Source organism: Prinia subflava, assembly GCF_021018805.1.
Source record: "Prinia subflava isolate CZ2003 ecotype Zambia chromosome W unlocalized genomic scaffold, Cam_Psub_1.2 scaffold_32_NEW, whole genome shotgun sequence".
Taxonomy (NCBI): domain Eukaryota; kingdom Metazoa; phylum Chordata; class Aves; order Passeriformes; family Cisticolidae; genus Prinia; species Prinia subflava.
This window is the reverse complement of record NW_026960609.1, coordinates 2,490,585-2,511,623: the sequence shown is the minus strand read 5'-3', so window position 1 is coordinate 2,511,623 and position 21,039 is coordinate 2,490,585. Positions and strand designations below refer to the sequence as shown.

The following is a 21,039-nucleotide window of genomic DNA, read 5'->3' as shown; positions in this document are numbered from 1 at the left end:
GGAGGGCTCAGAGCCCCCCCCCCCCCCCCCCGCACCCTCCTCAGTCCCCCGGAGTGGGACCTGTGCCAGCACTGGCCACGTGGGCTAAGGTTCCATTCCAACTGCCCTCCCCACCCCCTCAATCTCCTAGTACGAGATACGGGCGATCCCGGTCTGTTAATTTTGAGTGCACGAGTTTTGAACAAAGCCCTGAAAACGCGGGCTCACAGAACAAAGAAAAACGTGGAACTCCTCCCATCTCTGAGGCAGAGGCTGAAGTTCCACGTGGGCGGGCTCAGTACAGCCCGACCCTGCGGCACGCCCAGTCCGATGTGTCACTCAACTCCTCCCACTCTAGCATGGGAAGCTCCCCCTTCATGGGCAGTCCCAAGCCTCAGGCACCGCCCCGGGTTGCCACCCACAGCCTGGGCAGCCATGCCCTGGCTGTGACGAGCGTGAGAACCGGATGTGACATCCCGGAACTCGCCACCCCCAAGATGGCGGCGCCCATGCCGGAGAAATGTAAACAAACTCCGATGAAAAATCAGAAGGTTTCCCACATGTCCTGCAGTTTCTCTGATGGTTCGGAGGATTCATCAGCCAGCATAGATCCCTGGCACAAGATAAGGAAGGAAGCAGCACGAGACGGGGAGTGGGATATCCTTTCAAAACTCAAAGTTTTCCCAGTCCGATATAATAGAGCAGGGTTAAATCCCCAGTGGGAACAAATAAGTTTCTCTGAAATTAAAGAACTTTGCAAAACTGCAAAGTTATATGGAAGAGACTCTACCTTTTTTAGAGGTCTATTGCAAGCCACCTTTGCTGCCAATGTACTAACACCTCATGATCTAAAACAAATAATGACATCTCTCCTGTCTCCTACTGAATATTCTTTATGGGAATTGGCATGGAAGCGTGCTTTAAATCAGCTTTTAAGAGACTATGCCACAAATCCAGCCACTGCAGCCTTAACACTTGAGCAGCTTGTAGGGGAAGGAGTGAATGTAGATCCACAAAGACAAGTGCAAACCCTCACAAGGCCAGTTCTAAATGATATCAAAGAAATGGCCAAGACAGCATTGTTACAAGTACCTGATGGTAATAAGCCTGACTTAGATTTTTCTGAAGTAAAGGAAGGTCCTGATGAACCCTATATCAAGTTCCTAGATCGCTTGAAATTAGCTCTGGACAAACAAGTAGCTTTAGAGCGGGCACGAGAAGAGCTATTAAAACGCTTAGCAATTTCTAATGCAAATGCAAGCTGCAAAAAAATACTACGTGCTCTTCCCCAAGATCCGGAGCCAACAATAGCCCAGCTAGTTGAAGCATGTAACCGCTTAAATACCCCTGAACATGCAGCAGCACTGCAAGCTGAAGTTCTAGCCAATGCTATCACCACAGCACAAGAAAACCCCATAAAACAACAAGAAAAGGTTGCAGAGCTTCAAGCACAGACTCTAGCAGAAGCCCTTGCTGCATTTAAAGGAGTTGTAGATAATCAGCAGAGTCAAAAAGGGGTTTGCCACTTTTGTGGGAGAAAAGGACACTTCAGAAACAGTTGCCCACAGCTTCAGAGGAAGCCACCCTTAAAACACTGTAATTGTAAGAATCATTTGCAAAATGCTAACAGTTCTCGTCCAGCACAGGATTTCAAATGGCAGAGTTCGGGAAACGGGCAGAGGAGCGCGAGACAGTGGAGCGCTCAGACACAAGAAACCCTGTCCAGCATGCCAGAAAACACCTCAGACCGCCAGGTCCACAGCTGCAGCAACTCATATCCGAGTTACCAGCCACAATGCCCCCAGGTACCCAACTGGAACTGTGCACAGCCCACCCAGTAATGCTAACAAACTGTATTCACCATACAATTTCTACAGGACAGTTAGGACCTCTACCACAATCCCGTGAATTTTTAATAATGGGAGTAAGTAAAAATAATGCTGAAGGTTTTTATGTATTACCAACCGTACTGTCTGTAACATCCTCACAAGAAATCACTGTTTTAGTTATCTGTCCTGACCCCCCATGTTTCTTACCCAGAGGACTAATCATAGCGCAAGCTTTTCTCCTACCAGAATCTCTCAGCAACACATCCCTCATCGCTTGGACGAGAGAGATCAGCCGCGGGCCGCCATATCTCAGCTGCACCCTCAAGCACCTCGGGAAGACCATCACCCTCACAGGTCTGATCGACACGGGCGCGGATATTTCGCTGATTTCGAGAGACCTCTGGCCGCAAGACTGGGCCATTGTACCTACGCTGGATCAGCTGGCAGATATTGGAGGTCACTGTGACAGCTTTCGCAGCTTGCACCCAGTGACATTTGAGGGCCCCGAGGGTCGCATTTCAACCACCAAACCATTCATTGTAAGAGCAGATATAGTGCTGTGGGGAAGAGACATCCTGTCACAATGGGGTCTGAGGATAGAGACAAATTTCTAAAATGGGCTGTAGATGAAAAAGACACTTTAAAACTAACATGGACTTCTGACACACCTATCTGGGAAAACCAATGACCTTTGCCAGCAAACAAACTTGCAGTTCTAGAACAGTTAGTACAAGAACAATTAGAAAAAGGACACCTAGTCCCAACTACTAGCCCATTTTTGTAATTAGAAAGCCAAACAGTGAAAAATGGAGGTTGTTACACCATCTTCGAAAGATTAACGAAATTATTGTTGAAATGGGGTCATTGCAACCAGGTTTACCATCACCTGTCATGATCCCTAAGGACTGGACTTTAACTGTTATTGATTTAAAAGACTGTTTTTTTAGTATTCGTTTGCATCCTGATGACGCACAACGGTTTGCTTTCTCCGTTCCATCTATCAATCAACAAGCTCCGTTAAAAAGATATCATTGGGGAGTCTTGCCGCAAGGAATGCGGAACTCACCCAGCATATGTCAATGGTTTGTTGCAAAAATACTCTCTCCAGTTCGTGCACAACATCCACATTCCCTCATACTGCACTACATGGATGACATTTTGATAGCAGCTGAAGAAGAAACATCTATGAAAGAAACATCAGATCATGTCATCTCGGCAGTGCAGAAAGCAGGATTTACTATAGTCCAAGAAAAAATACAACAACTCCCTCCATGGAGGTATTTAGGTTACAGAATTACAGAACAGACCATTACACCACAGACTCCAGCTACTTTGCAATCCAAAAACTCTTAATGAGATGCAACAACTCATAGGAACTATCAACTGGATCAGACCTCTGTTAGGTATCACAAATCGAGACTTAAACCCTTTATTTGATTTATTAAAAGGAGACACAGCATTAAATTCCCCATGAGAACTCACCAAAGAAGCTCAGAATGCTTTAGAAAAAGTGTTTGAGGCCATTCAGTCACATCAAGCACACCGTTATAATCCTAACCTCTCTTTTTTATTTGCAGTTTTAGGAGAAAGCCCCCAACTTCATGGATTAATGTTCCAATGGGATTTGGCAAAGAAAGACCACCTGGTAATACTAGAATGGGTCTTTTTGTCCCGACAGATGAGTAAAACCATAACAACATGCCCTGAAATTATGTCTCAACTCATAATGAAAGCTCAAATGTTTTCTCTTTCAGGCAAAGATTTCTCAGAAATATTTTTGCCAGTCAAATCCATATACTTAGAATGGTTGATTCAAAACTCAGAAGCCTTGCAAATTGCGCTTGCAGACTTTGTAGGAAAAAATTCGAGTCACTACCCAAAACACAAACTATTGAACTCACCTTTAAAATTAATTGAAAAACCTCTAAGGAGTTATACACCCTTAGAGGCAATCACCTTTTTTACAGATGGCTCAGGGAAATCCCAAAAATCTGTAATTACCTGGCAAGATCCTAACACCAAAGAACGGGAATTGGACATTGAGAAAATAGAAGGTTCCACCCAGATAGTGGAGCTAGCAGCTGTTGTGCATGTGTTTTCTAAGTTTAGGTTTCCATTTAACTTAGTAACTGACTCTTTCTATGTTGCAGGTGTGGTAGAAAGAGCAGAGGGATCTCTGCTCAAAGAAGTTTTAAATGATCAGTTATACTGTTTGCTTAAGAAACTAATCTTTCTTCTTTCATCCCAACAGCAGCCATATTTTATCACACATATTAGGTCACACACTATCCTCCCAGGTTTTATGGCAGAAGGTAATGCAGTCGCAAACCATCTAGCAATGACAATACAGAACACATTGCCTAATGTTATTGAACAAGCCCGAATAAGCCACGCGTTCTTTCATCAGAACGCATCTGCACTGACAAAGATGTTTGGTATCTCACAAAACCAAGCAAAAGCAATTGTTCAGACATGTTCAGACTGTCAAAAATTAGAAATCCCGGCCATAGCAACAGGAGTAAATCCCAGAGGCTTGAATAGCCTCCAACTATGGCAAACTGATGTAACACAATATCAGTCTTTTGGCAAATTCAAACATATACATTTATCCATAGACACCTTTTCCGGAGCAATTTATGCTTCAGCACATAATGGTGAAAAAACCAGAGATGCAATCAAACACTTTCTTCAAGCATTTGCTACACTAGGCATCCCACAAGAAATTAAGACAGATAATGGACCAGCATATATATCTCAGAAACTACACCAGTTTCTCAACATTTGGGGAGTCAAACATACTAGAGGAATACCTCACTCATCAACAGGTCAGTCTATAGTAGAAAGAGCACACAGGTGACTGAAAACACTTTTAGAAAAACAAAGGGGAGGAGTAGAAGTGCTCTCTACTGTAGAAAGGCTAAATAAAGCTGTATATGTATTTAAATTTTTAAATAACTCATTTATGGAACAGATGCCCACAATTTTCAGACACTTTAGTAACACTACACAAGCAAAACTTAAGGAGCGGCCACCAGTGTTCATCAAAGACCCTGAAGGGTCTGAGCTTCTCTGTAATGCAGACTCCGGGGGATTTCCTTGATGTTCCCGAATCAAAGTCCGAAGCAGGTCCGATGTCTTCAGGGAAGGTGAGGAAGGAAAGAAGGGGAAAAACAAAAGCAGAAAAATGGCAAAAAGCAAGCAAAAAAAAAAAAGCAAGAGAGCAAAGCCAGCAAAGCGAGCCTAAGCTAGCAGCAAGCAAGCCAAAAGCAAGCAGCCGGGGGAGGGGCTCGGCTATAGAAAAAACAAACTGACAGCACGGGAACAGAAAAAACACGATTGGGATACAAAGCATGAAAATGTCCTGTCACCCCAGGACATTCCACCCCTCATCCCATATCGTGAACATGTTACTGAACACAATGTAAAAACTCCCATCTCACTTGCTCAAACCTTCCACACTTACACATTTCCTTCCATCTTACTTGCTCGGACCTTTGACACTTTCACGTTTCCTTCTGTCTCATGTCAGTATGATCTAACATACTGACAATGGTGGTAACGTTCAGCAAACAAGGATATCATCCCACAATCAGATCTCTCTGAGGTACACAACGGGTTGTCCCATCTTTCTGCATTATCCACCAGGTATAACCTGGTCCTTGAGCAAAGACAATCCCACAAATGGGTTTGCCTGTACTCGAGGCAGGATTAATCCATATTGTCTTCCCCAACAAACCTCTGACATGGGCCACTGGGACTTTATCTCCATCTACTATATTAAGGGGCTCACACTGGGCAGGACCTGCTCGGTTGGTGGAACCTCAAGTGTTAACTAACCAGGTGGCTCTTGCTAAATGCTGCTCCCAGTTGTTGAAAGACCCCCCACCCAGTGCTTTCAAAGTGGTTTGTAACAATCCATTGTACCTCTCCACTTTACCTGCAGCTGGTGCATGGTAGGGGATGTGGTACACCCACTCAATGCCATGTTCCCTAGCCCAGGTGTTAATAAGATTATTTTTAAAATGAGTCCCATTGTCTGACTCAATCCTCTCAGGAGTACCATGCCTCCAAAGGACCTGCTTTTCAAGGCCCAGGATGGTGTTGCGGGCTGTAGCATGAGACACGGGGTAGGTTTCCAACCATCCCGTAGTGGCTTCTACCATGGTTAGCACATGGCGCTTGCCTTGGCAGGTTTGAGGCAGCGTGATGTAATCAATCTGCCAGGCCTCCCCATACTTGTACTTGGACCACCGCCCCCCATACCAGAGGGGCTTCACCTGCTTAGCCTGCTTAATGGCAGCACATGTCTCGCAGTCATGAATAACCTGAGAAATGCTATCCATGGTTAGATCCACCCCTCGGTCTTGTGCCCACTTATAGGTGGCATCTCTACCCTGGTGGCCTGAGGCATCATGGGCCCATCGTGCTAGGAACAGCTCTCCTTTGTGCTCCCAGTCAAGATCTATCTTCAACTCCCCTATCTTTGCAGCCTGATCTACCTGCTGATTGTTCTGCTGCTCCTCATTAGCTCTGCTTCTAGGGACATGGGCATCTACACAGCGAACCTTCACAGGTAGTTTCTCTAACCAGGTAGCGATGTCTTTCCATTCTTCAGCAGCCCAAACTGGTTTTCCTCTGCGCTGCCAGTTTGCCTCCTTCCATCTTTTCAGCCATCCCCACAGAGCATTGGCTACCATCCAGGAATCAGTATAAAGGTAAAGTTTTGGCCACTTCTCTGCTTCAGCAATGTCCAGGGCCAATTGAAAAGCTTTGAGTTCCATGAGTTGACTCGATCCACCTTCTCCTTCGATAGCTTTGCGACCTGTTGTGTGGGACTCCATTCGGCTGCTTTCCACTTCCGGTTCATCCCCACAAGGCGACAGGAACCATCAGTAAAAAGAGCGTAGCGTGTGTCTTCTGCCGGCAGTTGGCAATACGGTGGAGCTTCTTCGGCACGGGTCACTTGCTCTTCTCCCTCTTCACCAGTGAGACTGAAGCTTTCACCCTCAGGCCAATTTGTAAGTACCTCCAAAATCTCAGGACGAATTAGTTTCCCAATTTGGGCGCACTGTGTAATGAGGGCAATCCACTTGCTCCATGTAGCACTGGTGGCATGGTGGGTGGAGGGAACCTTTCCTCTGAACATCCACCCCAGCACGGGTAGTCGAGGTGCCAGGAAGAGTTGTACCTTGGTACCAATCACTTCTGAAGCAGCTTGGACTCCATACGCGGCCAAGATTTCCTTCTCCGTTGGGGTGTAGTTACTTTCAGACCCTCTGTAGCTCCGACTCCAGAATCCCAATGGTCGGCCTCGGGTCTCACCAGGCACCTTCTGCCAAAGGCTCCAGGACAGGCCATGGTTCCCGGCTGCAGAATAGAGCACGTTCTTCACCTCTGGTCCTGTCCTGACTGGGACAAGGGCTACTGCATGAGCGATCTCCTGCTTGATCTGGGCAAAGGCTTGCTGCTGTTCAGGGCCCCAATAGAAATCATTCTTCTTACAGGTAACCAAGTAAAGAGGGCTCACAATCTGACTGTACTCAGGAATGTGCATTTTCCAGAAACCTATAGCACCTAAGAAAGCTTGTGTTTCCTTCTTGTTGGTTGGTGGGGACATAGCTGTGATTTTGTTGATGACATCAGTAGGAATCTGTCACAGACCATCTTGCCACTTCACTCCCAGGAACTGGATCTCCCGAGCAGGTCCCTTAACTTTACTTCTCTTAATGGCAAAGCCAGCTTCCAGGAGAATTTGGATGATTTTCTCTCCTTTCTCAAAGACTTCTGCTGCTGTGTTTCCCCACACAATGATATCATCAATGTATTGTAAATGTTCTGGAGCCTCACCCTTTTCTAGTGTAGTCTGGATCAGTCCATGACAGATGGTAGGACTGTGCTTCCACCCCTGGGGCAGTCGGTTCCAGGTGTACTGCACGCCCCTCCAGGTGAAAGCAAACTGAGGCCTGCATTCTGCAGCCAGAGGAATGGAGAAAAACGCATTAGCGATGTCGATTGTGGCATACCACTTTGCTGCCTTGGACTCCAGCTCGTACTGGAGTTCCAGCATGTCTGGCACAGCGGCGCTCAGCGGTGGAGTCACTTCATTCAAAGCACGGTAATCCACAGTCAATCTCCATTCTCCTTCAGATTTACGCACAGGCCAGATGGGACTGTTGAAGGGTGAGTGGGTTTTACTAACCACCCCTTGGCTCTCTAACTCTCGAATCATCTTGTGAATGGGGATCACAGCATCTTGATTTGTTCGATACTGCCGGCGATACACTGTCGAGGTGGCAACAGGTACTCGTTGCTCTTCTACCTTCAGGAGTCCTACTGCAGATGGGTTCTCTGACAGTCCAGGCAAGGTGTTCAATTCCTTAATGCCCTCTGCCTCCACGGCAGCTATTCCAAAAGCCCACCTGAGTCCCTTAGGGTCCTTGTAATAGCCATTCCTGAGATAGTCTATGTCCAGAATACTCGGAGCCTCTGGGCCAGTCACAATCGGATGTTTCTGCCACTCCTTCCTGGTCAGGCTCACCTTGGCTTCCAACAGGGTCAATTCTTGTGATCCCCCCGTCACACCGGCAATGGAAATAGGTTCTGTTCGGACATGTTCTGATGGCATTAGGGTACACTGAGAACCGGTATCAACCAAAGCTTTATATTTCTGTGGCTCTGATGTGCCAAGCCATAGAACCCATACTGTCCAAAAAACTCGGTTTTCCCTAACCTCTACCTGGCTAGAGGCAGGGCCCCTCTAAGCCTGGTTATCCTTCTTTCCTGAGACATATGTCTTGGAGGTTCCTTCAAGGGGATCGGACAAGTCATCATCATCATTATGCCTGACAGTTCGACTAGGGCAACTGGAGCTGCTTCCCTTTTCCTACCTTCGTTCAATTCACGCGCCCGTTGTGCCAGAGCAGCAGTAGGCTTCCCATCCCATCTCCTCATGTTTTCTCCAGACTCACGTAGGAAGAACCACAACTCAGCTCGTGGAGTGTACCTTTTCTCCCCAACAGAGGAACGTCTGCGTTGGATACTAGGGCCTCTAATTTGTACAGCTGAGATTTGGAGGAGGTCCTCCTTAATCTCTTCCCTGAGTTTCTTATGACTTTCCTCTATTTTGTCTTCTAATTTCTGCAGTCGTGTTTCCACAGCTGCAATTCTGGCATGAGTCGGGCCATGTACAGCATCCACATATGCCCGAAGCTTCTTTGCCATATCGAGCACAGTCTCATATATCTCATCCCGCTTCATTATTGCTAGAGCAGAAGCGTATTCAGGTGGCCCAAGGCGCACCTGTTTCCTCCACATTACAGGTGTGCACGGTACGAAGTCCAGATTCCTAGTTGTTATATCATCTGAAAAAATGATCTCTACCACTGCCATCTCCCTCAGGCGTTGGATCCCCTGTTCTATGGTCTTCCACCGTGTCTGCTGAATATAGAGGTCATCTGCACACAGGTATCTTTGTGCTACGCTGTCCAGGACCCGTTCCCAGAGGCTGTGAGGGCTAGCCCTCCTCATCATGCCTTGGTCAATGACAGGATCATGTGACAGGGATCCTAAATGCCTCGCTTCAGTGCCATCCAGAATGGTAGCCTCCCCTGCCGCATCCCAAAGGCGGACTAGCTAACTAATTATAGATTCATCGGGCTGTCGCCTATAATCCTTTCTTAGGCCTTGAAGGTCCTTCAGGGAGAAGGAATCAATATTGGCTCCAGAATCTGTGCCACTTGGTGTGATCTCTGATGTTGGTGATGGTCCTTCTCTTGGATCATCATCATCCTCCACCCTTCGGTCAGTCTTGCTTTTGCACTTTCCACCTTTTGTATTTGCAGCAACAGCCATTGGTTGGGGCTTACTCTCTGGTTTAACTACTGGCCTGGAGCCTGGGATGTTGGCTGCAGCCTGAGTGACTGGGATAGTAACTAATTTATCTCCCTGTTCCCTTTCCTCTATCTTCTGCCCTACAGTATCTAGCAGGGTTGGATAAGCATGTGCCAGGGTCCAGCTCACTGCAATGATCCTTTCCTCCTTAGTGTTACCATGGCACCTCTCTTTCATATACTTTACCACCTCAGCTGGGTTCTGAATTTGTTCAGATGGAAAGCCCCAGACTACAGGATCAGAAAACTCCTTTAAAATTTGGCCCATATCCTCCCATTTCCCACACCACTCAGAATTCTTCATCCTTGGTTTTACTCCTAAATCAGGAGTCTCACCAGCCCCTCTAGAAATCTCAGCCTTCATCTTATATACACTGCAGACAGTATAAAGAAAGCTTACTAAATTGAATGCCAGAAAGATGGTGTCCTTGGCAGTCAGGGAGGACCAAACATTTTCTAATAGAGATGTAAACAAGTCAGAGGAGAAGAAGGAAAGCAAAGGCTGAAAAGCCTCCTCCCCTGCTTCTCCCCTAACAAACTGAGTACACAGCCACAACCATGAACCATACATTCCTGGAACCGATAACAACATTTTTATAAACCTCTTGCAAATCATCACAACCAAGCCCAGCCCGATAAATATTCTGGTTAGCGCGCCACGGTTACAAAAGCTATGCACCAGGGACAGTATCGGAGGTATTGCTGGATAAGAGAATAAACCTAGGGACCACAAAGGTATTAAAACTTCAAAGAACCCTAATGACCAGAAATAGAGGCAGGCTTTCACTCCAAATGACATTATGACTTCAAAAAGAGACATACCAATATGCCCACAAAACAACCGAAACCAAAATATTATTAGAATAAAGTTTTTTCCACTTTGTATGGTCGATCTCCCCGTACGGGCCACCAAAAAGGTTTGTCCTGGTTTAGGACAAAATTAGGGGAAAATCTCCACAACTCCCTCCCCCACCACCGGGTTCGGGAGGAATTTCCTCAGAGGAAAAGTGGAAAAAACTTGTTATTAAGAAACAACAAAAAAAAAACCACTCCCCAACACAAGAAAAACAGTCCGAAATGACAACAAATGTTTTCACCAGTCCAAGAGAGGGTGAGCAGTCTCTGCTGGGGAGGGTGCCAAAGCTTCTCTCAGGTGCAGACTCTGGGGGGTTTTCCCCTGACATTCCCGAATCAGGGCCCGAAGCAGGTCCGATGTCTTCAGGGAAGGGAGGAAAGAAAGAAGGGGAAAAACAAAAGCAGAAAAATGGCAAAAAGCAAGCAAAAAAGCAGAAAGCAAGAGAGCAAAGCCAGCAAAGCAGCCTAAAGCTAGCAGCAAGCAAGCCAAAAGCAAACAGCCAGGTGAGGGGCTCAGCTATAGACAAGACAAACTGAGAACATGGGAACAGAAACACACGATTTGGGATACAAAGCATGAAAGTGTCCTGTCACCCCAGGACAAGAGTGAATCTCTCTTCCCTTCGATCCATTGGAATATCAAACCATGCAAGTGTGGCAACATTCCCAGAACAATGAACTTGAAAGGCAGCTCAGGCTGATAACGGTGAGCCTGCCTCTCATTCAAAGCCTTCTTCAGTCAAAGCCATCTGCTGGAGCGCCTTAAGCTTTTCCTTACTGAGTGGTCACTGATTTACCCAGACTGGGGTGTCATCCAGCCACGTTAACTTTTGGGTAGGGTGCTCCACAGTGGCCACTTCTAAAAATCCTAGGGGAGGGGTTAGGGATAATTAATTTGACCCTGCACTGGGACATGGTGTCTCTCCCCCACAGGGAAGCCTCATAGTCAATGACAAACGGACGAACACTGGCCAATTTTCAGCCTGGCCCCTCAAGTTGCACAGTGCTTTTTGAGATTTTTGCCAATAGAAGCCCTCCTATACCTTGAAGTCTGCCAGCCATGGGTTGCAAGTCCCAGTGTGAAGGCCACATCTTTTTTGGTGTAATCGTGGTGTCCAATCCTGTGTCTAGAAGGCCTTCCAGGTGGAGGTGATCTGTCCCACGGTTTAGGTTGCACCCCATAATGGGTTTGTCCTCGCCAACCACTTCTGCCCAGTAGACATCAGGTGCTTTGTCATATACTGGGACCTCCGCTGGAGTGGGAATGGCCTGGGCGATGATTTGCCCCTTGGCCAGGTAGAAGGGTGGCTGAGGGCAACGTACCAAGAAAATGAGTTTGGACATGATTCCTTTAATGGTCATGGGAACAATCTCAATCTCCATGGGTTTGTGTGCTGTTTCCCCAATAACAAAATACTCACTGTCCAGTCCTGTGTGATCTACAGTCAAGTCTCATGACTTCTCTGGCAAGTCCAATTCAATGACTGTCCAGTGATTAGACCTGAAAAGAAAAGCCTCTGTAGTTAAAAGCTTGAAACGCCCGTGAGTCTGCAGGGCTGTGTTAGATAAACATCCTTCCCTTTTATCTTTCTGCTGCTTAGCACTCAGCTCCCTTTCCTCCCCCTTTTTTGTTAAGAGACAGTCTTTTCCCACAGTGGAACCCACTGCATTTGTGTCTTGGCACTATACGGGCTCGCGCTCAAGTCTTAGTTTTTTTGTCTGTTGGTTGTCCCATCTTTCTGCTTCTTCTTCTTCTGCTGGTTTTGAGCAAAGTTTCTGGCAAAGTGTCCAGGATTTTTACACTGGAAGCAGGTGATGTGTTGGAGCTGTTCTGGTGATGTCTGTTTTCTCTCCACTTCTGATGTTACAGCTGCTACAACTTTTGGGTTGGTTGATCCAGGCTTTCTCTCTGGTGTGCTGAACAGCTCTGCTTTCTTGGCACATGCTCCTATCATTTGTGCCAGTGTGGGTGGAGGGTCTAGAGGCAGTCCTAAGATCACTCTGCGGCAGGCTTCATTGGCATTCCTCTGAGCCATCTCCTTAATTAATTCTGATTTTGCCACTGGGTCTTGTCTTTCTATCTGTGCTCAAAGGCAGTCAGAGAACTGTAAGAAATTCTCTGAGCCATACTGTTTAATATTGATATAGCTACCTTGTGTCTCAACTGTTGGTAGTTGGTTAAAAACCTTTTCTGCAACGTTTCAGATTTTATCTAGAATGAATTGTGATAACACACGAGTCTGGTCCTCAGGGTTAGCCCACTGCCCTTCACTGCACAGATGTTCATAAGTGATATCTCTCCCCTCTAAATCTTGTGCACCCTGGGTGCTCTGCTTAAGTTCTTCTAGGAGTTTTCTCAAAGATCTTTTCTAGGTGCTTTCCCAGAGATCAAATTCTGAGGGTGTAAGCAGGCACCGGAATATATCTTTGAGATCTGTTGGTACTAATTCAAGAGATGTTAGGGTAGCTTTCATTATACCCTTAAAAATTTCACTGTCTCGACCAATTTTTTTTGGCTTTTGCATAGTTCTTTTTTATTATTGTACGAGAAGGGTTGGTCATTTCTGATTGCATTTTTTTTCTCAATATATGTAACCGGCAAAGCTAAATGTATCTGTTCCTGTTCTTGGTTTTGATTTCTAGGGCTTTCCTACCCTGTTGCATTTACATGGGAACTTGCTGGGGCTCACCCTTCCCCCGCCCCCTGCCCCGGCTCCATTCCCCCAGTGGGAATTGGCGGGAGGATCACCTTTCCCCAGGGCTCCACCCCTGTGGGAACCACTGGCACCATCATCCCCCCCCCCCCCGCTGGCTCCGGCCCCTTCCCCAGGCCTGGCCCACACCCGGCCCTGGCTCTCCCCCCAGGCCTGGCCCCCACCCTGGCCCCGGATAGTCCCCCAGCCCCAACCCCCCCCACCCCCCCCCAGCCCTGGCCCCCTGCTCTCAGAGGGACTGGGTGGGGGGCCGTGGGAACCAGGAACAGGAAGGGGGGTGGAATTGTCCGGAGAGGTGAAGCAACCGTGGGAAATATGATTGGAACGTCTAGGGGTGGGGTTGCAGGATGACGTCATGCAGGGCGGGAACATGGGGGAGGGAGGGGTGGTGTCTGAGGGGAGGAAGGGGTTGTGGGACCAGAAGGTGTTGGGGGAGGGGACATGTGGGAGAAAGGGATTGTGGGAAGAAGGGTAAGATGGAGGGTCAGCCACTTGGCCGGGGTGGCCCCCAACCACGTGACCAGTTCCATTTTGGAGATAGGGGGTTTTACTTTCAGTGCCAGCAAAACATGAAACTTTAGATACAGGAACCAGGAAAGAGGAATACAGGGAGAGTTCTCTGTCAGTCTGCGCACTACTGCCAGAGCCAGGGTGCTGAAAGGGAAGCAGAGGACCAGGGGGACAGTGGCTCTCATGCCAGGCTCCCTGCATTTCTCGGGCTGTGTGTCTCTCTCAGCTCAGGAGCAGAGGGAATGAGAGAAGGGGTAGGGAAATTGGTGGGAGGGGGCTTTCACAGTGGCTGTTTTTCCATCTCTTTTTACTTAATTCTTTACAAATTAAGATGAACACCGGTGTTATAAATGCCAATACAATATTCCAATTAAATAATTAAATAATTTAGATTTATTAATCAAAAGATCGAATTACAGAATTTCAGTAAACCTACTAACAGCGGAGATACTTGACAGTCTTTTTCCCGGGAAAATGCCAAGGGTGAACCGTGAGACACAGAACCTGGCCGTCTGCTGCCTCCCCTTTGGTTCACAAATTTGCCCAGTTCGGGGCTTAGTTTTTATACACTTTATTCTGCCCTTGGCAATATTTCCCCATATTTCCCTTTGTTTCCCAGCTAGCTATTCAAATCCAAGGGTGTCTAGGACCAGGCTGGAAAGAGTTCTTCCTCTCAGTTCATATGTTAATGTCCAGTTTCTATAGATCCTCATGGCTGATGAATGGTTGAGATATGGATGATGATGCTTGATGATCGGTGAGGGTGTAGTCTGGAGCCGTTGATGGTCCTGCCACCTTATCTTGATGGGTCTCCTCCCGGTGCTCGAGGAGACTGCTGGTTTTCCCGTAAACCTTTTGTCTATTTCTGAATGTGAGTTTCTGGGGTGGTGCCTGCCTTTTCATAATTTGGTTTAACAAAATGTTACAGGGTGTCCTGAAACTTACATTTTCATACAACACACACATATATACAGTTTTATAGTTTTCAATATTTCATTAACTATAAGAACATGAATTAACATACTACATTTTTCACAACCGGCATAAACTTAGATGCTATTTTGTCTCTTTGTTCTACTCTAGATGTTAACAGTCCTCCAACTTTGTCCCAGGCAGAGACAGAATTTACATTCTGCAGGGTAAACTGAGGCAGATGTAAAGACAACCACCAAGTGAACTGCTTTAATTTCCCCTTAGAGATTTTAGTGTTCCCACCATTTAAGGTATCTAGGGTTTGGGAATAAAGGTCTCTTTCCTGTGCAGAGAGCTTAGAACCCATTTTTGATGTTAAAATCAAATCTGCACAGTTTCAATCTCCCTCCATTTGCAGCAAATACAAACCAAAACCGAAAGTACAACAACCAGACTTAGGAAAGGGTTCACAGTTTCTCCTCCCCTCAACTCTGAGGTAAGAGGAAGAAACTCACGTGTGAGGAAGCCTGAGGGTTTTACAAACACTGCTACAGCACATGGCTGCTGGAGCCGGGGAAAATGCAAAAACCACAGGTCCGTGCTGCCTGTGCCAGCAAAAACACTTGCCCACGTTTGCCCGTGCCCCTTCCGCCATGCCTGGGACCCGCTGCTATCCCCCCCGCCAAAACCCCCCCCCATCCACATGGGGCCACCCTTCCCTACAGCCGGAGTTCTGTGCTCTGTCCCCCCCACACACTTGGGGTTCACTTTGGGGTCTCTGGCAGAGAGTACTCACTCCCTCTCTTGGGGCCTGGCTAGCTCAGTCAGTAGAGCATGAGACTCTCAATCTCAGGGTCGTGGGTTCGAGCCCCACATTGGGCGACACCTTATCGAAGGTACCAGGGTCCTGGGATCAAATCCTGGCTAGCTCCAGACCCCAGTGTGTTACCCCGATAATGGACTGAAGGCAAAAGACAGAGGCGCTCTTCCTCCTCAGGACCACGGTCCCAGTCTTTATTGTAGAACTCACCTCATGAGCAGCAAAGAAAGAGGGAGAGTAAAAAGAAAGGGGGAGAGTAATGTGCCAGGGGCCGGTTTTATGCCCAGGGAAAAGGGGGCGGGGAGAGGGGGAGGAACTACAACCAATGCAAAACGACCCAGGGAGGGGGAGGGGGCGTAGGGAGGAATTGAATAGAGAATACCAAAACCCAGAGGGGGTGTGGAGTATACCATGTGCAAAATATAACAAAATTACTTTTGTGTGCAAATACAACAAACCACCCAGTGCAATATAAAAAATGAACTACTTAGTGCACTGCAACAACAATTGAAAAAAGAATCCAATTATATGAAATTTTCACCACAAAATGGGATGGTATCACATTTTTTAATGTATGCAGGTGAATGCTTCACAGTTTTAGTTCAATTCCTCCTTTTTCTGAGATGGTATAACTCCCTTGCTTTCTTGCCTATTTCTTAGTAGGGAAACAGCCTACACATGCTTCTTAACTTGTAAGCCATTTCATTAGTTCCAAGGTGATAGTACTTTGCATTAAGCACATATTTAGCAATACAAAAGTTGGCTACAAATACATTAGGATCAACAAACTATTTTACAGACTGATTTAAGTCCTCACAAAGATGTACATAACTTTCTCATTGCATGATGATTACTTTCTTGTAATGCCAAGGAATCAATTATACCTCATAAAATACCAGCATTAGTTATCTATTGAAGTTTTATTTAGATTTTATATAGATAGATAGATATATAAATAAACATTTATGCCACACTCTACATGGAAATTCTCTAGCATGGCCAGGTTGAATGTCTTTGTTCTCTCAACCCTTCACATAGTTATAGTATATATATTTTTAAAACTGCAAAATATGCTAATGTACATGCATAATGCATTCTTTCAAAATTCAAAATCTTTTTACTTTTTAAAGAAGGTGGGTTTTTGTATTGTAGATGTATTAGAGAAAGTATCTCTTGTCTGCTCTTTTTAAATACATCTGCTTTTCAGGTTTGTTAGCACAGAGAGCTAGACAAAGAAAATGAATGGACAGCAGTCACTGTAGAGTGTTCTTTAGCTTGTTTGCCTGATTTTATTATCCTTTCACTTTAAATATAAGCAAAACAAAATTTGCAAGTCTGTCCATAGCTTAAGAGTTCTTTTTTCCCAGCACTTTCAGCAAGACTGTTTTACCTCCCCAACTGTACTACTCTATTTTTCATCTGCTTTATCTAAAAGATACAGTTTCTTATATATCTGTGTGTGTATATATATATGCATATATATATATATTTAATTTTTTTTCCCCTTGAGAAACCTTCAGGAGTAGGGGAACCGGGGGACAGAAGCAGTTCATATTGAAACAAAGTTACCATGCAAAGTTATAGCTGGCAGAAATCACATTCTAAAATCATGGAAATCCTGTAAACTGCACTGCCTCCTTTTGTTTTTACTTATTAAGATACTTCTAGAATATTATTCATCAAAAAAAAAAAAAAAAAAGGGGGGGGAATTTATATTGACCTTATTAAAAAAAACCCAAAAAACAACAAAACCAAAAAAAACTAGCACCTAAAACTCATTATACAGACATTAAAGAAAAACTAAACACTGTAACCTCTGGAAATCCTAATTCAAGCCCAGTTTAAAGAAAAAAAGCAAATCCAAAATTTTTAAGACATAAAAACCTCAATAAGATAATTTGGGAAATCCTTGTCTTTTCCAGACAGGACACTATGACAAATAGACAGTTACAGCTGTACATTTAAACATTTGTGAGTCTAAATTAGAATGAACTGATGATTAAAATCACTGCAATTTGCAGCCTGGTCTTTACAGGAAAAAATGGATATGCTTTCAGGTTCAGCAGTCAATTCATCCTTTCTTGATAATTTTTAACCTATTAGTCACTTTTAACCAAATTTGACTAAGAGCTTGCAGACTTGTTGACATCAAATTAAAGTTTTGAGAAAAGAAGGGCTATACTGCTCTGATTAATGGGCTGTGCTGTAAGCTCAAGTCTTAGCATAAATCTGTGGATCTGCAGCAAAGTGCTATGAATGCCTTCAGAATACAAAAAGCCTACTTTAGCATGCAGTCTTTCCTGGGCACCAGCAAATCCAGTCCCAAATCTCAGGGTTAAGTTTGGTTCCAAGAATGAGGTTTCCAGTTCTGTCTTGCAATCCCAGAGCACATGGTTGAGTTCAGCTAAGTGTTCCCATTACTATTTCCCCACACACTCATTGGAACTGTGGGTCTCATTCCAGCTAAGGACAAAAAGCTGGTTTTTACCTGGTCAATTGTGCTTTCCATATTGTGAAGAACTGAGATCTCTGAGATAATTACAACACGCTGTTCATCAGCTTCAATTATGGGGATGTACTCTTGGTTTTAATTCTCATTTAACATGTCTTTTCCTTTTTTTTTTTTTTAATAATAAATTTGTATGCCTTAGCAAATAACAGAAACCTGGAAAGAATATTGTACTCAGATATTTTGTGTAATTTGAAAACATGAGGCAATATTTATTCATCAATTCTCTATTGAACTTAAAAGAAAGATAGGGAAAAAGAAACCACATTCTCTGCAAACGTGCAGTAAAAGACACCTCATTTTCTATCAGTTCCTGCCTACAAAGACCAGTTTTCCCCTCTCTCCCGAATCTATCTACTTTTCTGATTTGCTTCTTCCTTAGTAGAAGGAGTTCTAGGCTATCTCATCTCTGTGTATCCCTTTACATCATTCCTTGTTTTCCTCTCACGTCACAGGCAGATTTACACACCCAAGGAAGACCGAACAACTTTACTAGGAGTTAAAGAATGCAGCATAAAAGAGCCAAGAAAGTAAAATTTTACACTTAAATCCCTTAAAGTCTTTAGCATGGCACACATCTGATCAATGCCAAGAGAACAGTTACCTTCCACCAGTGCTGTTCCCCCATCTGCATCACTGTTCAATCCTTCCATTTTTTTTTAGTGAGACAAGATAGTAAATCCTTCATTATCACCTGAGAGTATTCTAAATAAGAAACCATGGTTTGTTGCAGTGCATTTTTAGGTTATGATTTATTTCTGTATTGTGCTTGTTATATTGGGTATAATCCAGGCACACCCCTGTCTCTATCCCCGGTTATAGTTTCACCCGGTGGTTTGTTAAGCTCTGGAACTCCACCTCCCAGTTGTCAATCCTCCCTAATCCTATCCCACTTTCCAGAGTTTGCCCTATCAATATCCCTCTGTGAGCCAACCTCTACCTAATCCCCACCTTGGAAATCCCCTAATCCTTGATGCCCCATAGGCCCACATGACCTTTTTTCCCTCTCCCTGTCCATCTTATTGGCCCCATATCCATGTCATTCCACCCTATTTTACTCCCTTACTTATAACCCATTAGTGACCCTCTGCTTTCTGTGAAAGCATAAAATCCCCCCGAAGGCCTCTGCCCGGGGTCTTGGGGCTCCAACATCTGCTGAATAAACATCTCAGCTTGCACCCAAGTCCCGTCTCGCTGTTGTCTGTCTCTGCATTGACCTGTTGATAACTGGGACCAGCAGAGCTCACCAGGAGGCTGCCGCAGCCCAGTTGCCACCATTTATCCTGCCTGGGGTTTCAGACACCACCTGGCAGGCGTGTCCCGAAAATTGGGCCCCGCTTCAATGGTTCACAGTGTCTATTTGAAAGACATCCTTGTCATTTCAAGAGATCTCATCAGACAGCTTTTGCAAGTTTATACCATATTAAAACAAGTACTTCCAGGATTTTCTGTAAGACAATATAACAATCCTAGTTATATTAGCCTTCAGTTGCAAGGTTTGTATGCCAGAAAGAGTGATCTTTCCTCAGTCTTGCATCTACATACACAGGTTTTCAAAATTCACAAGTAGCATAGATAAAGTTAATCGAATTTTAAGAAAATTAATTTTATGCATGTGAAAAGTTATTTGCAGGTTTTTCTCAAAATTATCAACATTTCTGTCCTTTGTACCAGTAATACCTGTTACTTGTTTAATGAAACCCTGTATGTTATTTCTAGTGCTCAGCATTCACAAACAATTCTTGGTGTTCTATCATTTCTCACTGTAAGCTGGTAGTATCTGTCCAATTTACCTTAAAATTCTTTATAGTCACACTAGTTGAAAGTAGAAAAACTAAGAATGTACAATGACAAGAAGTTTTACGCCTAAAACACATTTTGCTGGAGACATGAAAAACTCAGTCAAAAGAGAAAATACAGGTGAATGTAGTGAAGTATTGATTTTTTAAAAGTTTTTCTAACTACAATCTCTAAAAATATAAATATGTTATAAATGCCAATACAATATTCCAATCAAAAATATGATTTGGTTTATTAAAAATCAAATTACAGGATTTCAGTAAAACCAACAAGTGGAGTTACAGTGACGATAACCCGGGGATCGTCAAAGGGTGAACCGGACAGCAGCCTCTATCTCACTGCAGTCCCCCAAAAGTTCACGAATTGGCCCCGTTTGGGGTCCAGGTTTTATACACTTTATTTTGCCCCTGGCATAAGATTTCCCCACAGTCTCTTTGTTTCCCTGGAATAGTTATTCGAATGCATCGCCGTCGTTGGTCTGTGGAATAGGGTCTCCTATGGGAGGGAGAAGTGTAAATTTTAGTCCTCCGGTGGGTGAATGAAAGCCAAAATTTTTGAATGGAAAAGGGTTCTCCTCCAGAGATCGGTGCAATGATGAAGCTCTGATGGCTCTGCTGCCCACGGGAGGAGAACTGATTCCTTATCTTAATGTGCCTTCCTTTCTGATGCCAATCTCATCATCTCCAGTTCCCAACATCTCATAGTGTCCTCCTAAATGGTGGTTTCTGGGTGGTGCCTGCCTTGGAATTCCTCAATTCTGTGGCTGGCTGGAATTTAGGTTATACTCTATATTACATTTACCAGATCATGATTTTAATATATTATAATCCATAAAAACATGAATTAACCCACTATATCTATCACAAATATAAAAAGAAAATTTTATAATAAAGTATTTTTTACATAAGAAAGAGTATAGAGAAACTAAAGCAGTTGCCTGCAGATCAAGTCTTCCCCCCCGCACGCAAGCCTAAAGGCTCCAAAATTCTGCCAAGCAAGTTTTTGAGAAAAGGACTATGAAAAGATATTGCTCTGATTAATGGGCTGCACTGTAAGCTCAAGTCTTAGCATAAATCTGTGGATCTGCAGCAAAACCCACTCCAATATCTCATTTTTTCAATTTTAAACAAGCAAAACAACAGCACAGGAGATTTATTCTGAATTAATTTTTCACGTGTATTTATCAAATCTTGAATAATTCCAAGAGGAGTCAGGAGTCATT

The 21,039-nt window shown here is 44.7% G+C and overlaps 1 non-coding gene across 1 annotated transcript; it reads left to right on the top strand.

Moving 5' to 3' along the window:
• The first annotated feature begins 15,497 nt into the window (after positions 1 to 15,497).
• Positions 15,498 to 15,570, top strand: TRNAE-CUC (transfer RNA glutamic acid (anticodon CUC)). The gene has a single exon. It is a non-coding gene; the product is annotated as a tRNA-Glu (tRNA).
• The last annotated feature ends 5,469 nt before the right edge of the window (positions 15,571 to 21,039 follow it).